This window comes from Vicugna pacos, chromosome 2 (assembly GCF_048564905.1).
Source record: "Vicugna pacos chromosome 2, VicPac4, whole genome shotgun sequence".
In the NCBI taxonomy this organism is placed as follows: Eukaryota; Metazoa; Chordata; class Mammalia; order Artiodactyla; family Camelidae; genus Vicugna; species Vicugna pacos.
The window spans coordinates 78,814,080-78,830,985 of record NC_132988.1 but is presented as its reverse complement, the minus strand read 5'-3'; the positions used below and the strand labels follow the sequence as shown (position 1 = coordinate 78,830,985).

Genomic DNA, 16,906 nt, shown 5'->3' with positions numbered 1-16,906 from the left:
CATGTGCTAGTTTATGAAATAAATTCATTTTGTGAGCAAGGATAGGCACAATCAGAAAAACAGTGGTTTGAAAAAAGTCAAGAGCACTGAAAACATTTGCCATACTGGATTTCAGCATCACATTTGATAAGTATAAATGGAAAATTTGAAAATAAACTGAAAAACTCACTGGATGTCTTATAGTCTTTGAAATGTTCAAAATAGAATAGGAAAAAACATAAATCTAAAATTTAATAAACATTGAAACATAATCTTTTTCATCTATAATGACCCTCAATTTTACCAAATATATCCAAATTAAGACTAATTAGTTTGCAAAACAAGTCTGGTTAATTGATCACATGGGCTTTTTAAAATTGGCTGTGCTGCAGCTTTTCATAAGGAATCTCAGATTAAACTTTAAAGGCCTCAGAAGGCCAGGAAAGCCACGTCAAGAGCTTTTCATCAGATCTGCATGGATGGATTTCTCTTTTCTAGATATTCCCAAAATGTCATGATTCCTGCACTTGCAGGAGGCAGTCTTTCCTATTTATCTAATAAGGCTGTCAGGAACCTAAGAGTTTGTAATTTCTGGAGGGATCAGGTAGAGGGAAAAGGTAAATGTTTTAATTCTGCTTATAAAGGTATAATTTGCCAAATTGTTATAAATCATAATTAGCTTAAGGGGAAAGAATTCCTTATATCTGGAAAACACAGATTAAAAGCCAGTAATATTTCAGACAAAACCCAAAAATGTATAACCATATTTATCAGTTCACTAAGTCCTGTGTAATTAGTCCTTTTTGTTAACAGTTTTATGAAACCATAGAGAAACTTAACCAAGTTCCTGTGTATTTTAAGATAATACTAGAATTATGACAGATAACATTATACCAGAACATATCCAAATTTTAGTAACTTCATGAGTCCTAGAATGCTTATTTTAATGACATTTATCCATACACTATAATCTAAGAATGTTTGTCACTATTATTTGACAATGCTTCCCATGTAATTTAACCTACCAAATAATCTTAATTAATTTGGTATTTTTTTCTGAGATACTTTGCAGCCCTCTGAGGTACACCCAAAATTAGCCAGAGACGAAGAGAACTTAATTAGAATTTGATACTTGGGAAGTTTGTCAAAAACATCAAAAAAGTTTTAAAACATTCGGTCAAATAGGATCATAGGTCACTGTGAAAATACTTATTCACTTAACCATATGGCAAAAGATTTCAAAAGCAAATACAGATCACTTAAAGGCAAAAAATATCACACAGTCTGTTATCAAAAGGACCAATATCTGGCAGACTATTTGTTTTAGGTCAACAAGAAATTCACAAGAAAATGTACAAACACAGAGGAAAGATCACATGTGGACACAGTGGGGAAGTGACCGTCTGAAAGCCGAAGAGAGAGTCTTCAGAAGAAACGGACTCTACCTACTCCTTGGACTGTGGGAAAAATTAAGTTGTGGGGGAAAAAGGGAGCATTTCAAGAAAACTTTGTTTTCCCAAGCAGACAGAGAGTAAGCCAAACTCTTGCACTAGCTTACTTTTAATAACAAAATTTATTTACTTAATTAAATTCAATTTAATCTTAGCCAATCTTGACCATGCTCCAAGACTTTTCTCAAGACTCCTTTTCCACAAACCTACCATCACTTTCTATATTCAGATTAATTCATCCCTTCTTTTTCTGTCCATAAACAACCAGCCCTAGGACAAAATTGCCCTTCATTTTTCCAACAAATGTATTTCCATTCTTCATGCCTTGTTTTACTGAAAACATTCATCCCACTTTCCTTGAGCATTGAAATGTTGCCCTTATTACTTCCAGTAGCTTTTAATTACATGTGTATTATAATGTTTAACCCTTAAAAAAAAGGCAATCTCTAACAAAAACCAGGAAGCAAGCAATTGTAAACTGTCACACCAGTATTTCCTGACTGGCAAACTAATGAATATATTCCATAACCTCTAAAAACATCCATTTCTCATACTTAATTTCTTTTTTCAATGTGATACAAGACATAGGTCTAATAAACCCAACATCTTTAGTTTTTCTTTCATAAGATAAAAGTAGGTAAACTTAGACTTGTCCAGCAGTCAATGTTCCCGTATTTTATCTTATTCAAAAATGATCTAGACCTTAATTTAGCAAAACTCTAAAGTTTCAAGTTACCAAAAATCTGGGAAAACAACTTTTAAGAAGACATTCCTAAAACATAATTATTCCCAAAACGTTCACCTAAAAAGCTTTTAATCCCATTTATCTCTATTTCATTACTTATGAAAAATCATTATACGAAGTTAATTTTTCTTACTGACAATTTTTGCAACAGATATAACATGAACTTATTGACTTTCAGTAAACCTAGGTACAATAAAAGTATTGTACTTAATATTGATAACTCTAAAGGCATATCTGTATTAAACCAAACTTAATCTAACTTTAATACAAGATATTAATTTAATATTAAATATTCCCCAGAGCATGTGAATCTGAAATTCATTTGGGTTAGTTTCTGTTGTATGTAGAAATATTTGATTTGTAAGTGCTTACTTTCCTTTAAGCCAATTAAATAGAGCTCATTTGCCAGTTAATTTTTATAGAGATTTTTTTACAGAGATCTCAGCTTCATTCTAAAACTTAGTTATGAATCATACAATACAGTATAAAACTCATTAGTCTATAAATAAGAGTTGGAATAAGTTAAATGTACTCACTTGAGTTTAAAAACTCCTCTTTTCCTCTTTTTTTCCCTCTTCAGTTTAGTTTCTACTAATCGAGCCAAGGCAGTAGTTTCAGGCAAAGTGGACCATGTTTGAATTTCAAGGACATGTTAAGAGTTATAACTTCAAGCTTTTTCGCAAGTATACTTTTGCACTCTTAGGATTAGGATATTGATAAAAAACATTTTATCAATCCAGTTTTCCCTAACTCCATATGCAAAAAGACCAGTTTTGGAATTAAAAAGAAAAACAAAAAAACCTCCATCCTGGCCATTTTTTTCTGGTGTCTAAGGTATATTGTGACCACTCAGTGTTATTAAAAAAAAAAATCATCTTTTTATGTTTCATGGATTCACAGCTAAAAGCAACCCTGTTTCAAAGAATATACCCAAGGGGGCTGTTTTCAGGGATGGAGTTGGTATAGCCATTTTATCATAGCTATAGTCAGTCCAATCTGTTAATATCTGGCCCACTGGGCTTTTTGCTGGTATAGACATTGATCTTCCCAAATTGACAGCTGCAAAAACATCTAAACCAAAAAAACTGAGCAAGGTACCTTAACCCAAACACAGGAAGGACCTTATACATCCTTATATACGGTATGGTAATAAAGTACGGGTACTTATGTGTCCTTTTCCTAGCTTGTGGTAGCACAAAGTGACCCCAAAGGGTCCAAATGACAAAAATTAAAAAAAAAAAAAAAAAGCCTCAGATGTTAGGAAAACAGGAGTCCCAGCATGTACACTGGTGGACTAATCTGACTGTAGAGCTCAGTAGTTCCTTTCCCAAACACATGTTTCTTTCTCACCAACTTCAGAAGCAAAAGTAGCAGCTGGTGCCAGGCAGGGAGAAAAGTGAGGCTTCCTGAGGCAAAACAGAGTCTTGGCAGCTGCTTGGAACCATCCGGAAAATCATTGCTCTGGTGTTGGCTAACTATGAGCAGCTAGCACCCCTGGGTTGTTGTAACCTTTTGTCCAGACAATGAATGGGCAGGTCCTGGTGTGCTGCCTTAGCCAGCTGCTCCACTACAGGGAATTCTGAGTGAAGGAAGACCAGACACTGCAGGGGACACCACTCCTGGCTGGATCACCAGAAAATCTGTAACAGGATGAGGTTGGTTCAACTCCTCATCACTCAAAAGGCCAATATGCAGGAGAGTCCATTTCTAAGGTAGGAGCAGCGAGGTTGGTGAGGAAGAACAATATTTAGAAGGCAAAAGATGCAGGACTTGGGAACTGATTACATATATGAAAGTGACAGAGGGGTCATTGACTCTCATATCCTTTCCTTGAACACCTGTGTAGGTTCTGATATCACATCTTATCCTGAAAGATCAAGAACTTGGAAGAGTATGTTTGACAGCAGAAATGAGTTCATTTTGGAGCATACTGATTTTGAGATACTACTCAAATAGTGAGATATGCTCCATTTGATAGATATATAGGTGTGGAACTCAGGAAAAAAATGTGATAAAAAAATTAGGGTTTATTTATATATAAGTAAAGTCTGATGCCATGGAAGTAACAATAACAAAGTCCTCCAAGGACATTGTGTGAAGTCTTGTTCCTCCAAACACAGTCCATACACCCCTGTGAAAGCTGGCATCCAAGATGGCCCCAACCTCCAGGTATTCATGAACTTTTGTGGTCCCCTCCCACTCTAAATAAGGCTGACTTGTAGTAGCAGGATGTCATATAAATGACAGTGTGACTTCTGAGGTTGGGTCATAGAGGACACTGTGGTTTTTCTTTTATTCTCTTGAATCACTAGCTCTGTGAAGAGTCAGCTTCCACATACCAAGGATATTGAAATTACCCAATGAATAGGAACAGAGAACTCCTTTCAACAGTCGTGTGGGTGAGCTGTACTTGAAGCAGGTGATCCCCTAATTGAACCTGAGATAACTACAGCCCTTGCCAACATTTTGCCAACAGTGTCACATGAGACCCTGAGCCCAAACCATCCAGCTCCCAGGTTTTCTGACCTTTCAGAAATTGTGTGAAACAATACAATTGCTGTGTTCAGCTGCTAAATTTTGAAGTACTTTGTATGCAGGAATAGATAACTAGTACAATCAGCATCAAAGCTGTAATCTGGAAGTTTTCTGAAATGCGGAATCTCAGTCCCTACAGAGGACCTAATGAACTAGAATCTACAGTTTAACAGAGCCCCAGGTGATTTGTGTGCACATTAAACTTGAGAAATCCTAGTACAAAGTTTAAAAAAAAAAAAAGATAAGAGAGCCTAGGACAGTACTAATGGGAGAGGGGAGGACTACTATTCGAAAGTTGGCCAGAGAAAAAGAAGTGATACTGGTAGAGGAAAAGTTGCCAGAGAGGAAGGTGGGGCATCAGGAGAAATAAAATAACCAGGAGAAAGATTTGACAAGGAAGAGAGGAGGTTTCAAGAAGAAAGGAAATGTCAGTGTTATTAAATGATGCATAGAGACTGTGTGAGAAAGGAAAAAGAAGGTGGCCATTAATGTTGTGGTTATGCTTTTTAAAAAGTGTTTTTAAAAAAAATATTTTAGAGATAGGAACTGAAATATTTAAGGATGAAATGACATGATTTCTGGGATTTGCTTCAAAGTACTATAAGAGGAGAAGAAATGGTAGTATTGATGAGACATACTTGGCCAAGAATAGGTAATTGTTGAAACTGGGGGATGGGTACATTATACTTGGTCATTTTATGTATGTTTGTGATATCTCACATTAAAAAGCTTTAAAATGTCTTTTATAGATATCACTTTAGGAGATTATGGGGGACTCTTGTCACACTAAATTATTGTTTAAAGCAGAAGTCAGACTGCAGTGGGTTGAGGAGAGAAGATAACAAAAGAGGACAGTGAGTGGAGAGTATTCTTAGAAGTTTGATTTTGAAGGAAAGGAGAGAAAGCAGAAGCTTCAGGGGGAGGAAAGCTTAACGTAGGGGTGTGAGAATGAGACAGCCAAAGGCTCTCTATAAAGAAAAAATCCACTTGTTGGGACCCACAAAAGCCACCAACATCAGCCTCAGGGCTCTGAGTCTTCCACCTGCTGTTCTGTAGCTTTGTTTGAAGACACTGTAAAATTTCTTTGAATTGCCTTAGAAGTCTCCAAACCTTTCGATAATTCAATGACCTGAACTGCAGTTAAAACAAACGTTTTCATAATCAGCTTACAGTGCTACGTATAGCACTCAAATGGGGAAGGCATTGCCTCAGTTGAAATCTCAAACAGAAATGAGTGGCCGAAAGTCCAGTAATTACCACTCACGGTGTTCTTATGAGGCTTAAGTAACATGAATAACAATGCTCAGTAAGTGTTACTTCTGTTTCCTTCCTTATTATAAAATGACACCTTCCAAAATGTGCTTCAAGGATACGAATCCTAAAGACTATTAAGTGTTACAAGAGAAAAGTGTTCCATGGTTAGATACATTTGGGATATGTTGGGTTAACAGTGACAGACCTATCTTTATCATAACGCTTCTCAAAGTCACTTGCATGCTGAAGTGCATAGAATATGAAATATTTTCCAAATGTATTTAACCCTAGAATTCTGTTGAAAAGGGGAACCTCTCAGGATTGCTGTTTCTCAGAAACTACTTTGAGAAATAACTACACTGAATCATGTGATTCATATAATCATCAAGTGACTCTGAGTGCATTTAAACACTTAGCGGCAACAGTTCCTTACAGAGAAGTGCTCGCTTTTGCTTTTCTGATCTTACCAGTTACTAGTAAATAGCTATGTATTCTGAACAATAAAACACATCCTCCATGAGTCATTCATAAAAACTCATAAGGATACCAAATTCCCAGTTCTCTAGCATAACGAGTTTTTTGTTTGTTTTTCGTTTTTGTACCCTATTCTTTCATAGAGTCTTAGGAAATAGTTTTCTGTAGTGGTTAAGATATCAGTTCAGAAATCTGATAGCCAATGTAGATTTAGAACCTAGCTGTGATATTTTGGACAAATCTCTTGGAGAAAACTGAGCCTCAATGTTATTATCCATAAAATGGAGATAAACTATAGTCATGTTATACTTTCTAAGTTTTATATACATTAGTTAGCTGTCTAGTAAGTTCTATTTTAGTAATATTCTCTTGTCAGTTTAGCTATTTACAAGTAATATCTTTGCTTCCTTTATAAAATCTCTACACATATTATTAAAGAAAAAAATGAGCACCCAGGACTGAGAGGGCTTCATCAGCCTACACTGAAGAAAGACCCTGCTGCTAAGATTAAGTGAGCAAATCTGAGTCTCTCAATGAATGGTCAACCTCCTAGGGATGGGGCTGGAGATTGGGACCTGTTTGGAGAAATGTCAAGAGTGGATAAAGTCAGAGGACACACGTAACATCACATCCATGGAAAATCACCAAGGGTAAAGCTGGAGAAACCAAATCTGTCATCAGGTGGTAGGGATGATGATGATGATGGGAGAAGAGGTGGCAGGCAGGGCTGGAACCAGAGGCTGACTTGTGTAGGGATTCAGAATATGTCACTCCAAATCAGGCCACTTTGGCATATGGATTATTTTGAATTAAAGGTACTTGAGAAATAGCCGGTGCAAGAACACTCAGGCTCTCTTTTATCTTCCTGAAAGCAGGAGATAAATCCCCCACCTGAAAGGTACCAGGAGGGTGGAAGATATCCTTATCACCAAAGATAGGGAATTCAGGGCCAAGAAGACTCATATAGGTTTATATAACAAACCCCGTTACTTCTTCACCATTCTACTACCACTAGCTCACATCCCTTTGTCTTATTAATTCTTCACAAATTTATTGTTTCTTTGTCTAAAAGGCAATAAAAGCTTTCTACTGTAGTCACTTCTTTGAATCTCATAACTTTGTTGGAACTCCCATGTGTATTAATTAGTTTTTCTTCGGGTTAATCTTTTTAGTAGAGAAAGGTCTCAGCCAAGAACCTAGAGGGAAAATCACTTTTCCTCCCCTACAATTGAGTACATTCAAGAAACAAAGCAGGAACAATTTGGAAGAGTTCAAACCTTTGCTGCAAACACGGCTGAGTCACCCTGAGCTCTCACTACTGCGTGCTGGCTGCAGGGTAGATGAGTGGTTTGGTCTGAGTGTAAAGCCTTGCGTCCCAGCCAGGAGGTGCCTCAGCCAGTCTGCGTTTGGTTGCCCAACTCATTACAGATCCATTAGCTACTTAGTGAGTCACTGCTTCCCTCTTAGGCTCCTTCTTTACTTCCTCCCATATTCTTACTTCCAAATGTTACTTGCAAACCCTTTACCATTTGTATGAGTCAGGGTTCTCCTGAGAAAGAGAGCCGGACGGATAGATTTGGATATGTAGATATAGAGAGAGGAAAAGAGAGAGAGATTTACTGAAAGGAACTGGCTCATGTAGTTGTGGGGGCTAGCAAGTTCAAAATCTGCAGGGTTGGCTGGCAGACTGGAGACCTGGGGGAGACCTTATGCAGCAATTCAAGTCCAAAAGCAGTTTGCTGGCAGAATTCCCTCTTTGGCAAAGGTCAATCTTTTTTAAAATTAAGACCTTCCACTGACTGGATGAGGCCCACCCACATTAGGGAGCATGATCTACTTCAATCAAAGTGTACAGATTTAAATGTTAATCTCATTTGGAAAATACCTTCACAGAAACATCTAGAATAATATTTGACCAAATATCTGGGTACTGTGGACTAGCCAAGTTGACACATAAAATTAATATCACGCTATTCTTTCTTCTTTCACCAAAAGCTCCCTAGCTTCTTCTACCAGTTAGCATATTAAAAAGAGAATTAGGTTGATTCTTGGAAACTGGAAACTCATCTTAGAGCTGCGTATTAATTTTTATGCTCTCATTATTGGGTTCTCACATTAGCCTGGCCTAATTTCCACTACCAGGAATAGGATGTGTGCTGTGCTAATGGGAAATGATATATTTAGTGTTTTGTATGATCATTCTTTAGTGTCTATGTCCCTTTTATTGGATGAGAGCCCACATGGAGTAAGTAGCTGGATGGAAGTATCCTTTTTGCTTACCCATGCATTAGGAATAAAAGAGAAAAAATATGTGTGCGCCCAGGAAAAAAAAATCCATTATTTTACAGTTATTTATGGTATTATAATCAATACAATAACTTTCAAGTACCTTCTAGTTAGTAAGCTCCAAAGAAGATAAAGTAATTTCATATCCCCTGAAACTAGCATCTTCTTCCACATTGGGTTCAAATCCAATTATGCTTTAAAGTGACACATGCTCCTTCATAAAGTTTAACAACTAAATATTCACTTTGCTGGGCAATGTAATTAGCAAAATAATTAACATAATATAATTAAACAAGGGCAATTATTTTCAAACTTTACAACTATATTATGCTTAGCAGATAGATAATATTTTTTGAATTACAGTAATTTTAATCAAGTCAGTGGCTAAAGACCACAATCAATTTAATTTCCACAACATGTTAAATAGCCCTATTCAGTTTACAGAATATAATGGTGTGAAACCAATCTTTTGAAGCATTTAGACATTTTGCTTTGTTGACATGTGGAAAAAGGTAACATGTTCAAGTCAATCTATTTACCCCCATTAAAAGGATGACAGATAACATAGACTCCTTAAAGGTGGAGTCTAAATCTCCTACTTTTCCAAACAAGGGGATTTAACACAATGTTTTAGTTTAAATGATGAAGAAAATCTGATTGGTGTTCTTGGCATGAACCAGGGAGCAGCCTGTTCTATCCCAGTTAGAAATGGCTAATCTCCTTGGTACCTTGTGGTTTCTTTAGCAACAGGAAGGGCACGTGATCATGGAAATGGGTACACTTTGTTTTATTTCCTCTAACTCTTTCAGTGGTTTATGAACTTCGATGAAACAGCTTACACTCCCAAAAAAGGAAATACAGGTTTCCCTCGCTATCTGAAAGTAGAGCATTCCTATGAAACATTAAAAAAAATACGATACCTTTTGTAAGTAAGCCAAAATGATGTAAAGTGAAGAAGCAATGATTTTAGAGCATAGCTTTCTGATGGATGGACAATATAAATTGAGATAAAGCACAGATGCTCATGGACACAGTTCAAAGCTGTAATGGCTGATGCTGAGTGTAGTTCCCAGGGAAAGAGCTTGGCGGTGCCACTCTGGCCAGGGGTGCACGCTGCCTCTACAATGGCTGGCTGCAAAACAAACTCTGAATGCTATTTTTGCCGCCTTTTTTTGTAAAAGGGAAAATCCTCCTGGGATTTCTTTTGGTTAGTGGAAACAGGTGCTAATGGAGGTCTTTCCTAATAGCAAAGTGGTGTAAAGCAAATTTTTGTAATGCAAAGCTGTATAGTTTACAGAAAAGCAAATATAAATGTCCCTAAACCTATGAAGAGAACATGCAAGTGAGGACCATGCAAATTAAAACTATACTGATGTCGACTGAAATAAATGTGCAGCCTGAAAGTCGAGAGTCATGTTTTATATGGTGAGAGGACTCGAGCCAGGATGACAGCCTCTCAGATGGCTCTGAGGGACTGCTCCAAAGAGGTTGGGGAGGAGCTAGGATATATAGGAGCTTTACAACAAAGACCAGGTAGTTGAAATAATAAAAGATGACTTGTTATCTAAAGAAAGCCAGGCATCTCAAGTTAAAGAATTCAATGCTTTTCTATGTATGGGAGGAAGCAAACATTTGGGCTCATTGAATTCATTCCTTTGACAAGCTCCTAGCTGTCTAGGACCAGTATCCTGTCCTTTCTTATTCTGAGTCCCCTCAGAGTGCACCATTGTGAGTGGCTGCAGAGGCTGGGCTGCAGGTCTGTCCTCACTGGGGGGTGGTAGCAGCCGCTGATGACTTGGTTTCAGCATTCTTTGTTTACTGATATGGTTGCAGTTATTGTCGTTCACAGTGACATGCCACATTTCATCTTGACAGGCAAAAATCCAAAGGAGAATGAGCCTTGTTGTGTGAGTGAGACTGTGGGGAAAGTCACTATCACTTGCTGCTGTCGGGATTGCAAAATGTCGTAACACGTACAGCAGGGAGACTGCCCTGTCTCCAAACAGTAAAATGCATTCATTCTTTTTTTTTTTTTTCCCGTCTCTGTACTTTTCTATACTGTGACAGGCTAACCCTTTTGGAAGTCCTCACCCAAATTTCCCTATTAGCTGCCTTGTAAACAACTACGACACTTAAGTGGTTTGTTAATAGACAAATTGGCTCAGTGGCACCACAGACAAGTCCACTGGATATGCTGGGCTTCTAGTCTGTCTCTCCTGAATCCTTAAGTCTCCAAAGTTTGCACATGGTTGAGGGGAAGACATTTCCTAGAGTTTTGAAATACAGGCCATAAGTGAGAAGTGTACAGAAATAGCATTGTTATAATTAGTGGATCCCAAACCTGAGTGATCATCAGAATCATCTGAGGTGCTTTTAAAATTAATGCAAATTCCTTGGCCCCACTGTAGATCAGTTACATCAGAATCTCAGGTGTGAGGGCTGGCAATCTGTCCTTTGATGATCCATCAGGTTGGGTAATCACTGACTGACCTTAAACAGTTTCTCAAGTTGCTACATGTGATCTAGATCACAGAGATGTCAGCATGCAGTCCTCTAAAATAACCATTGGAATAACAATAGCGACAATACAACAACAACAATATGATAAAACAATAGCACATACTTTTCTAGTGTTTACTAGCAGCCAGGTACTGTTTCAAACACTTCACGTTTGTTAACTCTTTGAATCTTCCTAGCAATGCATAAGGTAGGTACTTCATTACTTCAACTTTTCAGATGCAGAACCCGAGGCACAAAATGATTAAATTAATCTGTCCAAGGTGGCAGTTCCCAGAGGTATCACGTGAACAGCGGCCACCTGGCTCTGGGGTCTGTGTCCTCAAGTAAGAGCCCTGCGGTCACTTGTTTTTGGGAAATCCTGCTCTCTGATAGTCAACAGTATATCGGTACAAAGCTTTCAGAAGTCTCTGTTAATGATCCTGTTTAATGTTTCATAAATTTAGCTCCAGAACCCTTTTATTTATAACATGTATTAACATCTTGAGGAACTTGTATTTCAAGAGAGACACAAAATGATCACAGTCTGATAAACAATAATGTGGAGCTAGGGTGTCTTGATTACTTTTGATTATGGCATTTTTTTTCTTTTTTAGATAATATGTGGACCTTGACCTGGAGTCCAGAGACTTAAGTTTCAGTTCAGGCTCTCACCCTACTGGCTGTTTCCTCTTGACCAATGATTCAACACCATGGACAGTCATTTCCTCTAGTGTGAAATGAAAAGGCTGGACTGATTGCCCGGTTCCCTTCCAGCATTAGCCTGTGATTTTTGTGTGGATGTTCCATGAGTGATGTTGAATGGATCCACTTATTTTCACTAAGAAGAGTGGACTTTAACAGGAGAAATTTAGGTACGTTTTAAGAAAAACATTCTGAACGTAAGGATTACATGACTTTGAAACATTTTACCGTGAAAGTGTCCTTATAATAATAGCAACAACAACTAACAGTCAGGCTGCTACAGTTTACTAAGCTCTTCCACCTCCATGTGCCACAGTTGGCATCCGTGTAGGTGGAGATTACTATCATTCCCATTTTAAAGATGAATAACGAAGGTTCAGTGAGAACAAGAGCCAGTAAATAGTTGAGCTGGTATTTTCAATCCATTACTTTTAGTTCCAAATCCCTCATTCTTTCATGTTTCTCACATGACCTTTAGTTTACATGGTGACTGGCATCCTACTGACCAGGCTAGACTGGCATCCATGTGGTAGATTTTGAATGTAGAACTTTTGGAATGTAGGGGATGATCTTTTGGTTTCAGGTAAGTCCTGATAATCTTTAAAAATGTTCTTTTGTTTTTTTCCCCTGTTTTTATTTTCAATAGGTTTCTTTTTTCCAATAAAGACATAGGTAAACAATATATAGGGCATAAAGCAATTCAAAGAACAGTGTCTACTGAGGTGTTGGGATTCTAGCCATAGTGATAATGGTGGTGATGTTGTTTATACTTGTGATAAATTCTTATCATCATCATCATCACCATTGTCAAGTCCTGCTTTGTTAGATCTAGTTAGGGTATTTTTCTGGATTATCTATATTCCTATACAGAAAATCACCACTGTATTTCTCCTATAAGACAGCCTAGGGGTTTTCTGGGGATGGCCTGGCTTTGCTGCATTTGGATTCCGAACTACAGCCTAATAGCGAGGCCTCATTGTCGAAAGGTGAGAGAAAAGGCTGATGAGCCTTTTGAATAGAATTCAGAATAAGGATGGTCCTTTCAGGAATTGAAAAAGCAATTACTTCAGGCCCCTCCCTGGCCCTCACAGATTTAACTAAACCCTTTGACTTTTACAATCCTGAGAGGAGGGAATCACCCTTGGGCTATTAGCTCAAAAACTGGAACCCTTACCCAGGTGATTGCTTACCTCTCTAAACAATTAGGTCAAACTGCCAGGGAGTGGCCTCCTTACCTACTGGCAATCGCAGCTACCACAACCCTGCTAAAGGGGGCTGAAGAGCTAACATCTGGTCAATCAGTCAGTACACGGACTCCACACCAGGTTGGGGCTTCAGCAAGTTTTAACAGAACAGAATGATTATCCACTGGAAAGTTGATTGAAGTTCAGGCCATGCTTTTGGACAACCCAGTGGCTACCATGTAAAACTGTCACATGCTAAATCCCGCCACCCGGCTATTTACAGAAATGAGACCCCTGAAGCATGAGTGTATAGAAACCAGAGATATGATCTATTCCAGTTATCCCTACTTGGGAAGTCTTAAATGCTGAAGAGAGGTGGTTAAAGGAAGCAAGCAGCTTTACGAAAGAGGGAAAAGGACTTGTGAGATACTCATTGACCTCCCTGGCCCAATTCCTGGGAGCAAGACGCCTACCCCCAGGAACTTCTGCCCCCAAAGCAGTGCTAATAGCCCTCACCTGAGCCTTAGAGCTTGGGCCAGGGAAGATCTTAAATACTCACACAGATTTGCAGTATGGATCCTACACACATAGAGGCTATTTGAAAGGAAAGAAGTATGCTTATTGCAGAGAATTAAAATGGACTTTGCACTCAGCCTGGAGACACCAATCATAGGGAAAAATAGACAGATTCGATCAGACCTTGAAATGGGCCTTAGCCAAGCTATGTCGAAAACTGGAGCAAGATTCTCTGCCCGACACACAGTTAGACCCCAGAGATAAGTTAAAGTGTGTTTAAACTCATGTATGGTAGACCCATTCCCCCAGCCCAAGAGAAGGGACACCTTAACCCCTTGAAATGAAACAACTCAAGTATGGTCTCCGTGAAGGAGAAATCATGCAAGCTCTCACAGAATATGGCGACCAGGTCCTGCCCACTCCTACCAACCTGGCCCTCAGTCCCTTCCAGCCAGAAGAGAAAAAACCTAAACACCTGAAAACCCTTGGCAACCCTCAGCATCAGCTCACTCCTAAGTGGAACAGACCCCACTTGCTGATCCTAACCAGCCATGCTGCCCTGAAGCTGCAGGCATCACTCCATGGGGACCTCACACTCAAGTGAAGAGGACCCCCGAGCTCCAACCTCCTGAGAGACAACCTGGGGCAACGGACCCCCTTAACTACTCATGTGAACATCTCTCTGACCTGAAGCTTCTCTTTGGAAAACAACTTGAGTATGACCAGGGAGATTCAGCCGAGGCAGTGAGCCTTCACATCGGGCACATTCACAGTTGCCTGCAGGAAAAGTCCGCGATTCCTTCATCTTTAGGAAAAACTTGACATGTGACCGTTGTTCTTTTGTTGATATTTGGGCCATGTATCTTAACTTGTCTGGGTCCTTTGTCTCCAAAAGGTTAGAACCTACAAAACTTTAAATGGCGGTTGCACAGAGGTAGGAACAGTTAGGGCCAAGGCCTGGGGACAATCAAACATCAGCAAAGGCAGCGGGGGAGAAGTTCTGCTGCTCTACCTGCAGTTGTGATGATGCCCAAACTCAGCAGGAGATAGTTACAGAAGACGAACCTTCACCCCTCAGCACCCCTCGAGAACGAGAAGCAGGACAAAAGACAGGAGGGGGACTTGTCACCAGCAAAGCCCGTTAACAATTCCCAGGAAATAAGAATAGAATCTAGATAATAAAATAAAATCTGACCTTTTTTTCTCCTTTGTGCTTCGTCTAGTTTCGCTTGCTCATAGGCCGCGTGCAGAGACTGCACCTGGCACTTCAGCCCAGAGTTCCTGGTGCGAAACAACTGCCCGACACCTCAGCTCGGGGGCCGCGTGCAGAGACGCTGCGCCCAGCACTGCGAAGCCCGCGTGGGTGGCGCAGCCGCACTGCCCTGTGAGACGGGGATCGAGAACGCCGCCCCTCCCCACGGCTGAGCCGATCCCTGCAAAGCAGCCCCGCCCGCGGCCTGTCCCGGGGAGCATGCGCTCTGGCCTGCGAGCACGCACCTCTCCATTCTCTGATCAAAGAATGGAGCTTTCCTTCGCTTCTGAAGCAAACTGTCTCGTTTTATTGGCCAAAGGACACCAGGCAGAAGGGGCCTTGTTGGGGAGTGACTTGGGAGGGTCAGTAACGGCTCCATCTCTGATCTCCCCATGAAAGGCCTTATGAGCAAAAAAGAAATGGAAGAAAGGCAATAGAAATAGATTTAACATAAATAGGAAACTGATGTGTTGATATTAAAAAAAAACCAGTCACAAAGTACCCAAGTATCAACCATGCCTGCCTAATTGCATATCTCCTAACTTTGCTAACAACTGGGGACTTGCCTATAAAAGCAAAGAAATGCCTTCTTCCAGGGATGGTGACAGACCAACTTGGAAGTACTTAGTGAGATTTTTTTAAACTCCTACAGTTTATCTTAAAAACTCCATATGTACTTGCTAATCTATTACATATATTTGAATATAAAAATGTATTAAAGTGTCCTTGAAGATGTGCCATTTTACTGGGGCTCCTGAGACCTCTTGGCATAGTCCCACACACTCCAGAGAAACCCCCTTTGAGAAGCATGATGCCCTGCTGCTTCAAAACACTACATAGAACGAACATTTCCCTCTGTCATGCCCTTCAGATCTGTCACCAGCTTCCCGTGCCACAACCCTAAGAATATACATATACTTGTCTTTTGTGAATCTCAGGTGCAGAAGGCTGAGTTGATCACGCTTCTCCATTCCCACATGGTCAAATCTTCATTCATCCTTCAATACTCATCTCAAAGCAGAGGCTTCATGTCCCTGTGGCCCAACTGGACAAGGGAAGAGGGCCTCATTCATCCCACCACTGTCTCGGGACGTACTGCTGTGTGATATCATGCTCGGGTGTCTCTTTCTGTCTTTGTCTCCCCACTGGACACTCAGCTCCTGGAGGGTAGATGTATCTGGAAACTGCCAGCATCTAGCACAGCAGTGATTGTTGAGTGATTCCTGGTTCATTTTACCTGACACACAGCAAGGCAAAATGGTGAGACACCAAAGTTTAGCATCAAAGAGGGGATTTATTTGCAAGGCAGCCAAACGAGGAGACAGGAGAACCAGTTACAGACACTTCAGCCTGAAGGTAAGGGGCTGGAGTGTTTGCAGCATGAAGAATAAAGCAGCAGCGTGGTCTGAGGCATGGGGACCCATAGGAAGCTTGGGGAAAGATGATCAGGAAAAGGTGCATAATCCTAGTTCCGCCCAGGTGTAGCTAAGGCGCAGGCCTCTGCACGTTCAAAATGGAGATGCTTAGTTTGATCTGGGGGTGGAGTTTTCAACCCCCTGACATCAAAAAGCTCACCAAGTGGACCCTGGTGCACACCCAGTTATAGAGCAGGTGGTCCTATCTAGTCTTAACCAGGGCAGCTAGAACTAGAAACAGCTGGCTTCAATACCTGGCAAGCAACGCAGGCAACCATCTTATGGTTTAGGCTACAAGACGCTTGGAGGACGTGCAAGTCTTGAAACAAACTTGATTAGTGAAGGCAGGTGAAGTGGATTTGACTCATTACTCACGGGTTCACTTTCAAGTAAAGCAGCACCTGCCAAAACAGGCCTCCTTCAACTGTTACTTCAAATCAAGGCACTTGTCTCTGAGCTCGCTGGTAAGTACTCAGCACAAGGGGAGGTAGGTCACAGCTGGTCCTGTACACCATTTTTGGACAAAGTGTTTATAATATTTTCTTCTGACCTGTGGCCCATTCTTTTTCCCCTGGGCTTAATTAACTCCATTTTTCTTTCTCTTCTCACCCGAC

The 16,906-nt window shown here is 40.1% G+C and overlaps 1 long non-coding RNA gene across 1 annotated transcript in view; it reads right to left on the bottom strand.

Moving 5' to 3' along the window:
- The window catches only part of LOC140700269 (uncharacterized), a 30,858-nt gene extending 15,908 nt beyond the window's left edge, over nt 1-14,950 (bottom strand). Inside the window, exon 1 of the long non-coding RNA XR_012078649.1 lies at nt 14,821-14,950. This is a non-coding gene — a long non-coding RNA (uncharacterized lncRNA). The remainder of the gene's footprint in view (nt 1-14,820) is intronic.
- Between the last annotated feature and the right edge of the window lie 1,956 nt (nt 14,951-16,906).